Genomic DNA, 13,310 nt, shown 5'->3' on the forward strand with positions numbered 1-13,310 from the left:
AGACAATGTAATAGAGCAGCACAAAATGCCAGCAGAATGCTTGGATGTATAGGGAGAGGTATAAGCAGTAGAAAGAGAGAAGTGCTTATGCCGCTGTACAGAACACTGGTGAGACCTCACTTGGAGTATTGTGCGCAGTACTGGAGGCCATATCTCCAGAAGGATATAGATACTCTAGAGAGAGTCCAGAGAAGAGCTACTAAACTAGTACATGGATTGCAGGAAAAAACTTACCAGGAAAGGTTAAAGGACCTTAACATGTATAGCTTGGAAGAAAGAAGAGACAGAGGGGATATGATAGAAACTTTTAAATACATAAAGGGAATCAACTCGGTAAAGGAGGAGAGCATATTTAAAAGAAGAAAAACTACCACAAGAGGACACTGTTTTAAATTAGAGGGGCAAAGGTTTAAAAGTAATATGAGGAAGTATTACTTTACTGAGAGAGTAGTGGATGCATGGAATAACCTTCCTGCAGAAGTGGTAGCTGCAAATACAGTGAAGGAGTTTAAGCATGCATGGGATAGGCATAAGGCTATCCTTCATACAAGATAGGGCCAGGGACTAATCATAGGATTCAGATATATTGGGCAGACTAGATGGGCCAAATGGTTCTTATCTGCCGACACATTCTATGTTTCTATGTTAGTGATGCCCTAGTCCAGACCTGGGAGGAAATACCCCAGGACACCATACGTCGTTTCATTAGGAGTATGCCCCGACAAACAAACTACTGAGTACCATTTTGCGTTGCTGCAATGAAATTTCAGCAAAATGAACTAGCCTGCTGCATCATTTTTTCACTTTGATTTTCGGGGTCTTTGAATTCAGCCCTCTGTAGGTTGATCATGTTCATTTCCATCAAACAATGTGGCATCCTTTCGTTCCTAACACATTCCCCAGTCCATATTAGTATAGATTTCCAGTATGATGTTTTTCCTCATTGAGATCTGATGTTTTCAAAGTGTTCCTTTAATTTTTTTGAGCAGTGTAGATAGGACAGTATATCATATTTAATTGTTTTAAAGTTTTTACATTTCTTCAGTTACTTGCTGGTTTCCAGGCCCAAGCAAATTTTGTCATACATCCCAGGAGTCTTCCGCAGAGGGAGGGGTTTTCTCAGCCAAGCACTCCCTCCTGCCTGTATGCCTCTGCTAAGGGCCAGTTCACACCATAGAAATGCAGTCCTGTTACTCACCTTCCCTGCGATCCCCCGCCAGGCATCCTCACACTCTCTCCCCGCTCTGTGCATGGCCGATTGCCAGCAGTTGCCTTCCAGTTCCCTTCCCTGCGAGCGTTGCAAGCAGAGAGTCTGTGAGCGTTGCTGCAGAGAGAGAAGCTGGAGGTTTTAGAGAGGAGGAAACTAAAGCAGAAAGTCAGCTGACCAGATGACGACCAATACACTGAAGGGGGAGGAGCTCTGCGCTCTGCTAGGAAACCCCATGTCAGAAGAAGCATCCAGAGGCATGTGTGAAGAGGCACTGAGGCTGAGGGGGAATCGACTGACAAAGTGAGTAGGGATGGCACCCCCCCCCCCCATCACCACTGCCACTAATCCCCCCTCACTATTACATCTGCCACTGATCCCACCCCCTCACTTCCACCGCTGCCACTGATCCCACCACCACCGCTGCCACTGATTTCACCCCCCCTCACCACCACCGCTGCCACTGATCCCACCACCACCGCTGCCACTGATTTCACCCCCCTCACCACCACCGCTGCCACTGATCCCAACCCCTCACCACCACCGCTGCCACTGATCCTAACCCCTTACCACCACCGCTGCCACTGATTCCACCCCCCTCACTGCCACTAATTCCCCCCCCTCATCGCCACCACTAATTCCACCCCCTTCACCACCACTGCTGCCCCTGATCCCACCCCCCTCACCACCACCGGCTGCCACTGATTCAACCCCCCTCACCACCACTGCCACTGATCCCACCCCTCTCACCACCACCGCTGCCACTGATTCCACCACCACCGCTGCCATTGATTTCACCCCACCCATCAATACCACCACTGCTGCCACTTATCCCATCCCCCCTCACCACCACCGCTGCCACTGATCCCAGCCCCCTCCCCACCATCACTGCTACTGATCCCACCACCACTGCTGCCACTGATCCCACCCCCCTCACCACCACCGCTGACACTGATTCCACCTCCCTCACCACCACTGCTGCCATTGATCCCACCCCCCTCACCACATCCACTGCCACTTATCCCACCCCCCACAGCACTGCCACTGATACCACTCCCCTCACCACCACAGCCAGGGTTGCTGTTAGAAATTATGGGGCCCTGCACAGCCTACCTGACCTGTTTTTCATCCTGAAGCTATCCCCCCCATACCCTCCCAGCAGCCGGGAGCAGGAAAAGGAAAAGAAGCCGTCAGCGCTGCGGGAGGTTGCACAAAGGACAGCAGGGGGAAAGAGGTAAGTGAGATTTTTGCCTAGGGTGTTAAAATCCTTCCACCAGCCCTGGTGGCACCCGTACAGTATATGGCTGCAGCCGGGCCGGTGCCGACATGTCAACTGCACATGGGCCTGGGCTCGCGAAAACCAGTACACACTCACCCATTTTCTGGTAGGTGGGAGCATGCATAGTGACGTAATAGGAAGGCACTGATCTTTTACTGGGCGGTGGAGTGTGCCTCTCCACCCCAGGGCCGAGTAACCCCTGTGCAGCCTCTGGCATCTGTACATGTCCGCACAGCCTCTGACATCTCCTGTACTATGTCCGCACAGCCTATGACATCTTCTGTACCATGTCCGCACAGCCTCTGACATCTCCTGTACCATGTCCGCACAGGCTATGACATCTCCTGTACATTTCTGCACAGACTCTGACATATATATATATATATAACCCTATATGATTTCATATCGGTCTTATCTACATATAATAAACTCTTCACATGTGCTTTAAAATGCATGGTTTTCCCTTTTATGAACAAGAAAATAATGATGTCATGCTGTTGGGCTGGTATAATAAAGCTGTGGGGCTAGTATGAAATTATTTCCAGGGCTGGTTTTTATTCCCAGTCTGGCCCTGAGCAGGCTGGCTCAGCTGAGCGAACCGATGTAGGGGTACGTCGGCTTGTGGGAGCAGTCCAGGGGGCGAGCGCGTGCCTCCGGCAGCAATCGCTCCCCACTGAGAGAGAAGACCGGTCAGCTGTTGTAAACACTCTTCTCTCTGAAATGATCACAGAGCGCCTGTGATCCTTCTATATAGGATCACAGGTCGCTATGGTCATTTCCCAAGCCCCTCCCCCCACTGTTAGTAAAAACTCCTCTAGGCTTACATTTAACCCCTTGATCACCCACTAGCTTAACCCCTTCCATGCCAGTGTCATTATTATAGTAACAGTGCATATTTTTAGCACTGATTACTGTAGTAATGTTACTGGTTCCCCCAAAAGTGTCAAAAAGGTAAGTTAGGGATCCGATCTGTTCGCTGCAATGTCGCAATCCCGCGAAAAATCGCAGATCACTGCCATTACTAATAAATAAATAAAAATGACAAATCTTTCCCCTAGTTTGTAGACACGATAACTTTTGCGCAAACCAATCAAAATACGCTTATTGCAATTGTTTTTACTAAAAATATGTAGCAGAATACAAATTGGCTAAAAAGGATGAACATTTTTGATTTCTACATTTTTTTTGGAGGGAATGTTATATAGCAGAATGTGAAAAATATATATATATTTTTTTTTTCCAGAAATTACGCTATTTTTTTGTTTATAGCACAAAAAATAAAAATCGCACAGGTGATCAAATATCCCCAAAAGAAAGCTCTATTTGTGGGGAAAAAAAACAACATCAATTTTATTTAGGTACAGCGTCGCACGACCGCGCAATTGTCCATTAAAAGAACGCTTTACTTTACTCCGGTCCAGAAGTGGTTACGCGTTGAAAAAAAAACACTGGAAGCGGATTCCATGCCAGTGTCATTATTATAGTAACAGTGCACATTTTTAGCACTGATTACTGTAGTAATGTTACTGGTCTCCCCAAAAGTGTCAAAAAGGTCAGTTAGGGGTCCAATCTGTCCGCTGCAATGTCGCAATCCCACGAAAAATCGCAGATCTCCGCCATTACTAGTAATAAATAAATAAATAAAAATTACATAAATCTTTCCCCTAGTTTGTAGACACGAAAACTTTTGCGCAAACCAATCAAAATATGCTTATTGCAATTCTTTTTACTAAACATTTGTAGCAGAATACAAATTGGCCTAAAAGGATGAAAAATTTTGATTTCTACATATTTTTAGGGGGGGGGGGGGAATGTTATATAGCAGAATGTGGACAATATATATATATATATATATATATATATATATTTTTTTTTTTTTTTTTTTCAGAATTGTTGCTATTTTTTTGTTTATAACACAAAAAATAAAAATCGCACAGGTGATCAAATATCACCAAAAGAAAGCTCTATTTGTGGGAAAAAAAGGACATCAATTTTATTTAGGTACAGTGTCGCTCGACCGCGCAATTTTCCATTAAAATAATGCTTTACTTTACTCCGGTCTAGAAGTGGTTAAGCTTTGAAAAAAAAAAAAAACACTGGAAGCAGAATGGTTTCTTTGCAGAGCTGCACTGGAATTTGCACTCTCCAGTTTTAGAAAATCAATCCTTATGCTTATTAACCTGTTCATCCAGAAATAAAAAGCATACTTTTGGCTAGAAGTTTTCTAAAGGTGAACCAAGCTGTAGAACAATACAGCAATTATTCAGTTCTGTTGTACGATTCTCATTACAATGTCCAGCTTTCATTCATCACATAGTGGAATGAAATTTAAAAATACCATGATATTTTGTCTAAAACAGGCTCTCTCAATAGGGGTTCCGCTGCGATCTACCCATCAACCTCAGGAAGCTGATTGGTAGATCTCATCCAGTAGGGTAGATGGCACATACAGAGCTAGGCAGGGAAGCAGCTGTCATACACTGTTGGCCAGGGCCGTTGTTAGAAATCATGGGGCCCCATAAAGCCCACCTGATGGGGCCCCCTTCAACCAAACCCTTGGCCCCGCCCCCTGATCCCAACTCGAAACAAAATGCAGGTTTGTTGCCGTTTATATAAATGCTTGCGGAGCCAACGTGTGCGTTCGCAATTGCGCATTAGCGTGAAGCAGTGGGGGCAGTTTAAATTTAATTTAAATTGTATTTTTATTAATTTTTTATTACAAAGAAAAAAAATGTACACTCTATCTTTACATTTTTTTTCTTTTTTGCTATCACAAGGGATGAACAACCACTTGTGATAGCATGAGCCATGACAGCTAATCTTTATGGAGAGATCTGAGGTCTTTTAGACCCCATATCTGTCCAAAGCATCTGATCAAACCAAGATCAGTTTGATCAGATGCTTGTTCAAACCGGTAATGGCTACATGAACCCGAAACTGGAAGTGATAAAATCCGTCTCGCTTCATGCCACACAGTGCTTTTTGTGCTTCTAATGATAACCTGCTGTGCTGTGATATAATAGGACACAAAGAGGATTTTTTCCTCTATTCTCCACTCACTGTGTCCATTGCAGCCGCACTCTCCTCCTGCTGCTTCCTGACAGCCGCTCAACTGCTTCACATCTCCTCAGGACAGCAGCCGGGAGCCGAACGGAGAATAGTAGTATCACCCCGCCGGCCGGGACTATTTGAATAGTGGGGCGGCATGACGTACTTGCGCCCCGAAAATAAAAAAATAGTCCTTCCACTGCGTTCACCTCCTGGGCCCCTCTGTAGACCTGATGGGGCCCAGGAAAATTATATAACACCACCCCATAGGCAAGTAAAAGTGGGAGAGGAGTTTAGAAAGCTATTTTTTTTTAAGATGCAGTAACGAACTGTAATGTGGCCAGGCCCCCACTGTGTAGCTGATGGGGGCGGGCCCGGTACAACAGGGCCGGTTGTACTGCCCTATCAGTGGCTCTGCTGTTGGCTATGGCGTGCTGTTTCCCGACAGCCCCTTCTCCCCTATCCATATCATTCCTGGATGCTTGTACAGTGGGGAGAACAAGTATTTGATACACTGCCGATTTTGCAGGTTTTCCTACTTACAAAGCGCGTAGAGGTCTGTATTTTTTATCATAAGTACTCTTCAACTGTGAGAGACGGAATCTAAAACAAAAATCCAGAAAATCACATTGTATGATTTTTAAGTAATTAATTTGCATTTTATTGCATGACATAAGTATTTGATACATCAGAAAAGCAGAACTTTGGTACAGAAACCTTTGTTTGCAATTACAGAGATCATACGTTTCCTGTAGTTCTTGACCAGGTTTGCACACACCGCAGCAGGGATTTTGGCCCACTCCTCCATACTGAGCTTCTCCAGATCCTTCAGGTTTCGGGCTGTCGCTGGGCAATACAGACTTTCAGCTCCCTCCAAAGATTTTTTATTGGGTTCAGGTCTGGAGACAGGCAAGGCCACTCCAGGACCTTGAGATGCTTACGGAGCCACTCCTCAGTTGCCCTGGCTGTGTGCTTCGGGTCGTTGTCATGCTGGAAGACCCAGCCACGACCCATCTTCAATGCTCTTACTGAGGGAAGGAGGTTGTTGGCCAAGATCTCGCGATACATGGCCCTATCCATCCTCCCCTCAATACGGTGAAGTCGCCCTGTCCCCCTTGCAGAAAAGTATCCCTAAAGAATGATGTTTCCACCTCTATGCTTCATGGTTGGGATGGTGTTCTTGGGGTTGTACTCATCCTTCTTCCTCCAAACACGGTGAGTGGAATTTAGACCAAAAAGCTCTATTTTTTGGATCATCAGACCACATGAGCTTCTCCCATTCCTCCTCTGGATCATCCAGATGGTCATTGGTAAACTTCAGACAGGCCTGGACATGCGCTGGCTTGAGCAGGGGGACCTTGTGTGCGCGGCAGGATTTTAATCCATGACGGCGTAGTGTGTTACTAATGGTTTTCCTTGAGACTGTAGTCCCAGCTCTCTTAAGGCCATTGACCAAGTCCTGCCGTGTAGTTCTAGGCTGATCCCTCACCTTCCTCATGATCATTGATGCCCCACGAGGTGAGATCTTGCATGAAGCTAAAGACCGAGGGAGATTGACCATCATATTGAACTTCTTCCACTTTCTAAAAATTGTGCCAACAGTTGTTGCCTTCTCAAGAAGCTGCTTGCCTATTGTCCTGCATCCCATCCCAGCCTTGTGCAGGTCTACAATTTTATCCCTGATGTTCTTACACAGCTCTCTGGTCTTGGCCATTGTGGAGAGGTTGGAGTTGGTTTGGTTCAGTGTGTGGACAGGTGTCTTTTATACAGGTAACAAGTTCAAACAGGTGCAGTTAATACAGGTAATGAGTGGAGAACAGGAGGGCTTCCTAAAGAAAAAATAACAGGTCTGTGAGAGCCGGAATTCCTACTGGTTGGTAGGTAATCAAATACTTATGTCATGCAATAAAATGCAAATTAATTATTTAAAAATCATACAATGTGATTTTCTGGATTTTTGTGTTAGATTCAGTCTCTCACAGTTGAAGAGTACCTATGATAAAAATTACAGACCTCTACATGCTTTGTAAGTAGGAAAACCAGCAAAATCGTCAGTGTATCAAATTGTTCTCCCAGGTGTATGTGACATTACCTGGGATGGACAGGAGGGGAAGAGGGGATGGCAGGGAAAAGTGCATCAGAAGAAAACTGATCACTAGCTCTACCTAAAAAGAAACCTGCTGCAGCTGTAATGTGCCTTGCTGAATGCCCCATGTATTGTGCCAAGCTGTGTGCCCCCTTTACTGAGCCCCGGTGTGTGGCCCGTGTACTGAGCGAGTCTGACCTCCGAAAGGACTCAGTAGCTACCAGATACACCCGAATTACACGAACCACATCCAAGGTATGCAAAGCAAATTCCGTGGGATGAGCCGGCTTGGGACACAAGGAAGGCAGCACAATGTCCTCATTCAAATGGAAGTCAGAGACAACTTTGGGCAGGAATGATGGACAGGGACAAAGAACCACTTTATCCTTATGGACCACTAAATAGGGACTGCGACAGGACAATGCCGCCAATTCTGATACCCTGCGGGCCTAAGTATTAGCCACCAAAAATATCACCTTTTCGGATAACGTAGGCAAGCCCCTTGTCGAGCCCCCTGAATAAAGGTACGAACTAAAGAGTGTGTGGCTAGGGGTCGCTGAAAGAAGATTACCAGGGCAGACACCTGGCCCTTGATGGTACTCAAGGCCAACTTCTGATCAATGCCCTGTTGAAGAAAGGTTAAGATCTGAGCCACAGAAAAGGATTGAGGATGAGCGCCAATCGGCTCACACCAAGAAATGTATGCTTTCCACATACGATGGTATATCTTGCTGGAAGATGACTTCCTCGCCTTCACCATAGTAAGGATCACTGATCCAAACAGACCTCTATCCCTGAGTACCTGGCTTTCAATAGATAAGCTAATAAAACCAGTGACTGTAAAGCAGGATGGTAGCACAGCCCTTAGGACAACTGGTCTTCACTGAGAGGAAGCCTCCAAGGGACAATTATGGCCACCAAACTAGAAGATCCTTGCCCTTGATTCCTTGCAGGAATTGCGGAAGAAGCCTGAGCCGAGGATGATACTGGCCTTACTGTGGCCCTTGGATGCTTGCGTCTTCTGCCAGAGAAACTATGATCTCGCTATCCTCCTGTGGAGCCGAACCTGCTACAGGAGCTGCATGTAGGACTGTGCAAACAGAACTGTCTTTAAGGTGGATACTACCAGACTCAGAACCTGTATGCAAAATGGGAAAGAGAACGATCTGTGTGACAGCAGCCGAAGAATCACGGGCTGTGGTTCCTGAAGTTTGTCTAAAGGAAGGACCACCCTGGTCAGAATTAGATTTACACCTAGGTAAACCAATACCCTGGACAGGGATGGGGGGACATTAGGTAGTTTGGACATCCCCTAAACCTATGCAGGATATAAATCCGCACAAGGAGACTCCGGATCTAAAAAACCTGAAAAGGACAAGCTTTGTCCCCCTTTCAGAGTACCCTCAAAAGAATAATTCCGTGCATTCCCTTGACGCTCCTGAAGGAGGTTCACGAGGCCGGAAACCAGCGATGGGTGAGGGCAGACCTTTAAAGGGCAGATCAATGAGAGCTTTCTTAGAGGCTTGGTCTGCAGACCAATTCTTAAGCCACAGCAAGTGCCTAATCACCACATGCTCCGCTTTCCTGTCAGCTGGGTCCTTAAAGGACAAGGATTCCTTTACTAGGATCATGGCAGTTTTGTTTAACCTGGAAACAGGAAAGTTTACCACTGGTGAACTAGTCCAGGTTTTTAAAAGCGACTCCTCAAAAGGGTAACCTACAGCAAAACGTTTGGGGACCACAAAGGGTAAGTTTGGTTGTTTCCACTCCTTACAGGAAAACCTATCAAAATAAGGCACATAAGGAAACACCTTTGGAGCGAGAGGTGACTTGTGCATACCGAACGACACAGCCACAGTCTCACACACTGCAATGATAAGTGCTGCTGCGACCAAGGAGGAATCATCCTCATTATCGGATGGATCTGGGGGTGTAATATTAAGTTCTCCTGGACGGACTGCATTCACAATGGCATCGGAATCAGATGAGACAGACTGAGTAGGGAAAGGCGGGGGACGCTTCCTCCTGGACCTTTGCCCACATGCCACTTCCACCCGGGACACTAAGGACTACAGGACCACTATCAGTCCAAACATGGGAAGCTGGGGTTCCGAGGGACCTGCCACCTCCATGAGGGGATCAGTGGGGGAGATGTGACCCTAATGCTCCATAAGGAAAGGAAGACCTTGCTGTACAAAAACGATCTTTTGGCACAACTAAAGGATCTTTTCAAGGCTCAGGGTACCTATCAGCAGAGAGAGATAACAGGGACCCCAAAGGACTCACCCTACCGATCGGAGAAGCGCTGAGATTTCGGACCCAGCAATACCATGGACACCATCCCTGTTCATATGTCCCAGGCACTGGAAGAGGAAAAGGAGGAGCTTCAGCATCCCCACGAGGCTTTGGTAGTCTCCAGCGTCTTCCTGACTAGGAGAAAATGGCCCCTGTGACATCATGGGGCTACACAAACATGGCGGCCAGCTGGAGACCAGCCAGCCTAAGGGAAAATGGCCCAGTGACATCATCGGGCTACACAAACATGGCCGCCAGCTGGAGACCAGCCAGACTGAGGAAAAATGGCCGCCATCAGCTACAGATGATGAAGCATGCTGCGAGGATCTTTCCTGTGCCCTCTGAAATGCTACACCCTGTGCAAGGGGACCTCCCTTCCGAAGTTAGGACATATGTTAGGGGAGACTCTGCTGCGCACTCTGCACCGGTCTCTGCACTGGGAACTCCATGCACTATACCCACACGGCAAACAGTAGGGCATGCTGTACCCAAATACATTTTTTCCCCACAAATAGAGCTTTCTTTTGGTGGTATTTGATCACCGATGCGATTTTTATCTTTTGCACTATAAACAAAAAAAGAGCGACAATTCTGAAAAAAAAAAAAAAAAACAATATTTTTTTCATTCTGCTATATAGCATTCCCAAAAAAAAAAAAAAACAAAATCAAAATTTTTCATCCTTTTAGGCCAATTTGTATTCTGCTACGTATTTTTTGGTAGAAAAAAAAAATCGCAATAAGCTTTTGCGCAAAAGTTATCACGTCTACAAACTAGGGGAAAGATTTATGTCATTTGCTTTATTTTTACTAGTAATGGCGGCAATCTGCGATTTTTAGCGGGACTCCAACATTGCAGGCGGACAGATCGGACCCCTAACTGACATTTGACACTTTTGGGGGGACCAGTGACATTACTACAGTAAACAGTAATGCACTGTAATAATGACATTGGCAGGGAAGGGATTAACCTAGTGGGTGATCAAAGGGTTAAATGTGAGCAATGGGGAGTGTTTACTAACTGTGGGGGAAGGGGCTTGTGAAATGACCATAGAGACCTGTGATCTTATATAAAAGGATCAAAGGCACTCTGTGATCATTTCAGAGAGAACAGTCAGCTGTGTTTACAACAGCTGACAGTTCTTTTCTCTCAACAGGGAGCGATTGCGTGTGCCCAGTGGCAATCGCAGCCGCCAGTCCCGTGCATCAACATCCCCGCTGCCTAGTGGGGGCAAGAGTATGCCGCCAGCATCGCGCATTCACCCCCCAGCACCAAGCGCTTGACCGACGTAGGGCTACGTTGATTCGGACAGGAGTACCAACCGACCGCAGTAAATGTGAAGCCTGGTAAATTGCCTACTTTGAAAGTAATGAGTAAGCAGTTTAGGAATTATGTATTCATCTGCCTACCTCCTTCATGATATCATCAGATATTTCAGGTTCCCATACCACAACTCAAACACCACTTAAACCCTTTCATTTTTTCTTTTTCTCTAGGATACAATATTCCACTTCTCAATTTCACTAACTTGATTAGAGCTTTGAATCATGAATTTACATCATACTAGTTTTGAGAGCCTGTAGAAATTCCATCTAACCAAAGGTACCCAGGTTGAGAAACTATCAGAAACCATGGTAATATTAAGAAAGGATCATGGGGAAGGAGGAAATGTCCAACGTTCAACACCGTATATTAGGTTACTATGTTCTCTATACATTGACTTCTCCACCTACTGTATTTCCTTTCTCTTCAGGGGTACAAACCTCATTTGATGTCTTCCTAAGTATACTGTTAAGATTATATGGTTAATGCCTATGTCTATACTTGAAATCTCAATAAAATGCTTTTGGAAAAAAAAATTGTTAGAACTGTAATTTGTTCAGACCAAAAAATTCTACTTCATTAGCTTTAAAGTTTGCAATACAAAAAAAAAAAACACATTTTAACACAAGAACTAAACTATTGTACTATCCACTGCAACAAGAGGAAAAAAATGCTGAGGTAACAGTACCGAGTCCACAGCCATAAGAATAAATAAAACTTTCCTCGAGCAATACTATATATTTTTCAATTTCAAGGGCATGTCACATTTGCTTATCTCTTTCATACTTTAAATTGGCTTTTAGTCTTTAGCCAGTTCATTACAATTAGGGATTGGCTGCAATCAGTGTGTAGCAAAACTGTCATCATCACTTGGGAATGTCAGGGATCACTATCACGGTGATTGGATCTCACAGGGCTTCCATCTTCAAGATTGATGTGGCTATAATGAAAGGTGCAGTTGCCAGAAAGATGCATATTACTGTGCCGGATCATTTTGTAAGTAAATCTCCCCTTTGAGAGTTTTCTTCTCAGTGTGCATTTCCAAATTTATGTTCCATGTACACAAAATTGTGCTTCAGTTACATAGGAAATACTGAATACATATATTGTGCACATGAAAACATTTTTGTCATTAACCTTTATTATTTAACTTTTAACATTTTTGTATAAAAATTTTGTATTTAGCAAAAGTGTGCCTGTTGCTGCACACAACAAATTTGGTTTGAGCTCGAGAGGTGGTTAAAACATTTTTTCCTTGACTGACATTTATGGTTTTTACACTGTCAGTTCTTTCACTGTCAGTTAATTAGACATAGGTTTGATTTTTGGGGTAAAAATCTAATTTTTTTAGTCTACTTTTATTGGCTCTTAATAAATGTTTTATGTGATGGCTGTAATCTATTTAATATATTTTTATCCTGTTTTTAGTGGTGTATATTTATGATTTTTAGATGTTCTTATCAATGTAATGTATTTTATTGATGAAAATGTATTTTTATTATGCATTGTATGGCACAGGGAGAATGGTGGCTCAGGTACGCGGTCTCCGAGTTATACACCTTCAAATTATTATTATGGGTTGGCCAACATATACCTGATTCTAGATTTAGCCCCGCTATGTATTGCCGTATGGTGACACTGCAGATCCGGCTATAGGGTTTGTGGTTCCGGCGTCCCACTGCTTGGTGAGTCTCGGGGGCGGGCTTGATGTGTAATAGCCAATCCGGTCCGGTTCCAGAGCAGGCTTGGCCTTCTTAATGCAAGGCTCGATACGCAGACTCCACCCCTACTGAAGAAGTCAACTCTGTTGAAGCTCTGACGTCAGCGTATAGGGGGCGGAGCCTGCATACCCGATGCCACACTTCTTCCTGCTGTTGTGTTTCCGCCATACGAGCTAGCACAGCTGAGTGCTCCCCGAATGTGAGTACAGCCACTATACGATAATAAAATTGTGGGAAACTTTACAGAGAGAACTGGATTCTTTCTTTATTTGTCCCCTTGCATATGCCTTATTTATTATCCGGAGGTGAGAGGCTGGAGAGATCCCCCCAGGTCCATGTCTCCACTGCTGATT

General features: G+C 45.0%; 1 protein-coding gene across 1 annotated transcript in view; it reads right to left on the minus strand.

Annotated features, from left to right (window-relative positions):
• TTC27 (tetratricopeptide repeat domain 27) overlaps positions 1 to 13,310 on the minus strand; it is a 747,788-nt gene that overhangs the window by 378,369 nt on the left and 356,109 nt on the right. The gene's annotated exons all lie outside the window — the stretch shown is intronic.

Source organism: Pelophylax lessonae (assembly GCF_965119305.1).
Source record: "Pelophylax lessonae genome assembly, chromosome: 3".
Lineage (NCBI taxonomy): Eukaryota > Metazoa > Chordata > Amphibia > Anura > Ranidae > Pelophylax > Pelophylax lessonae.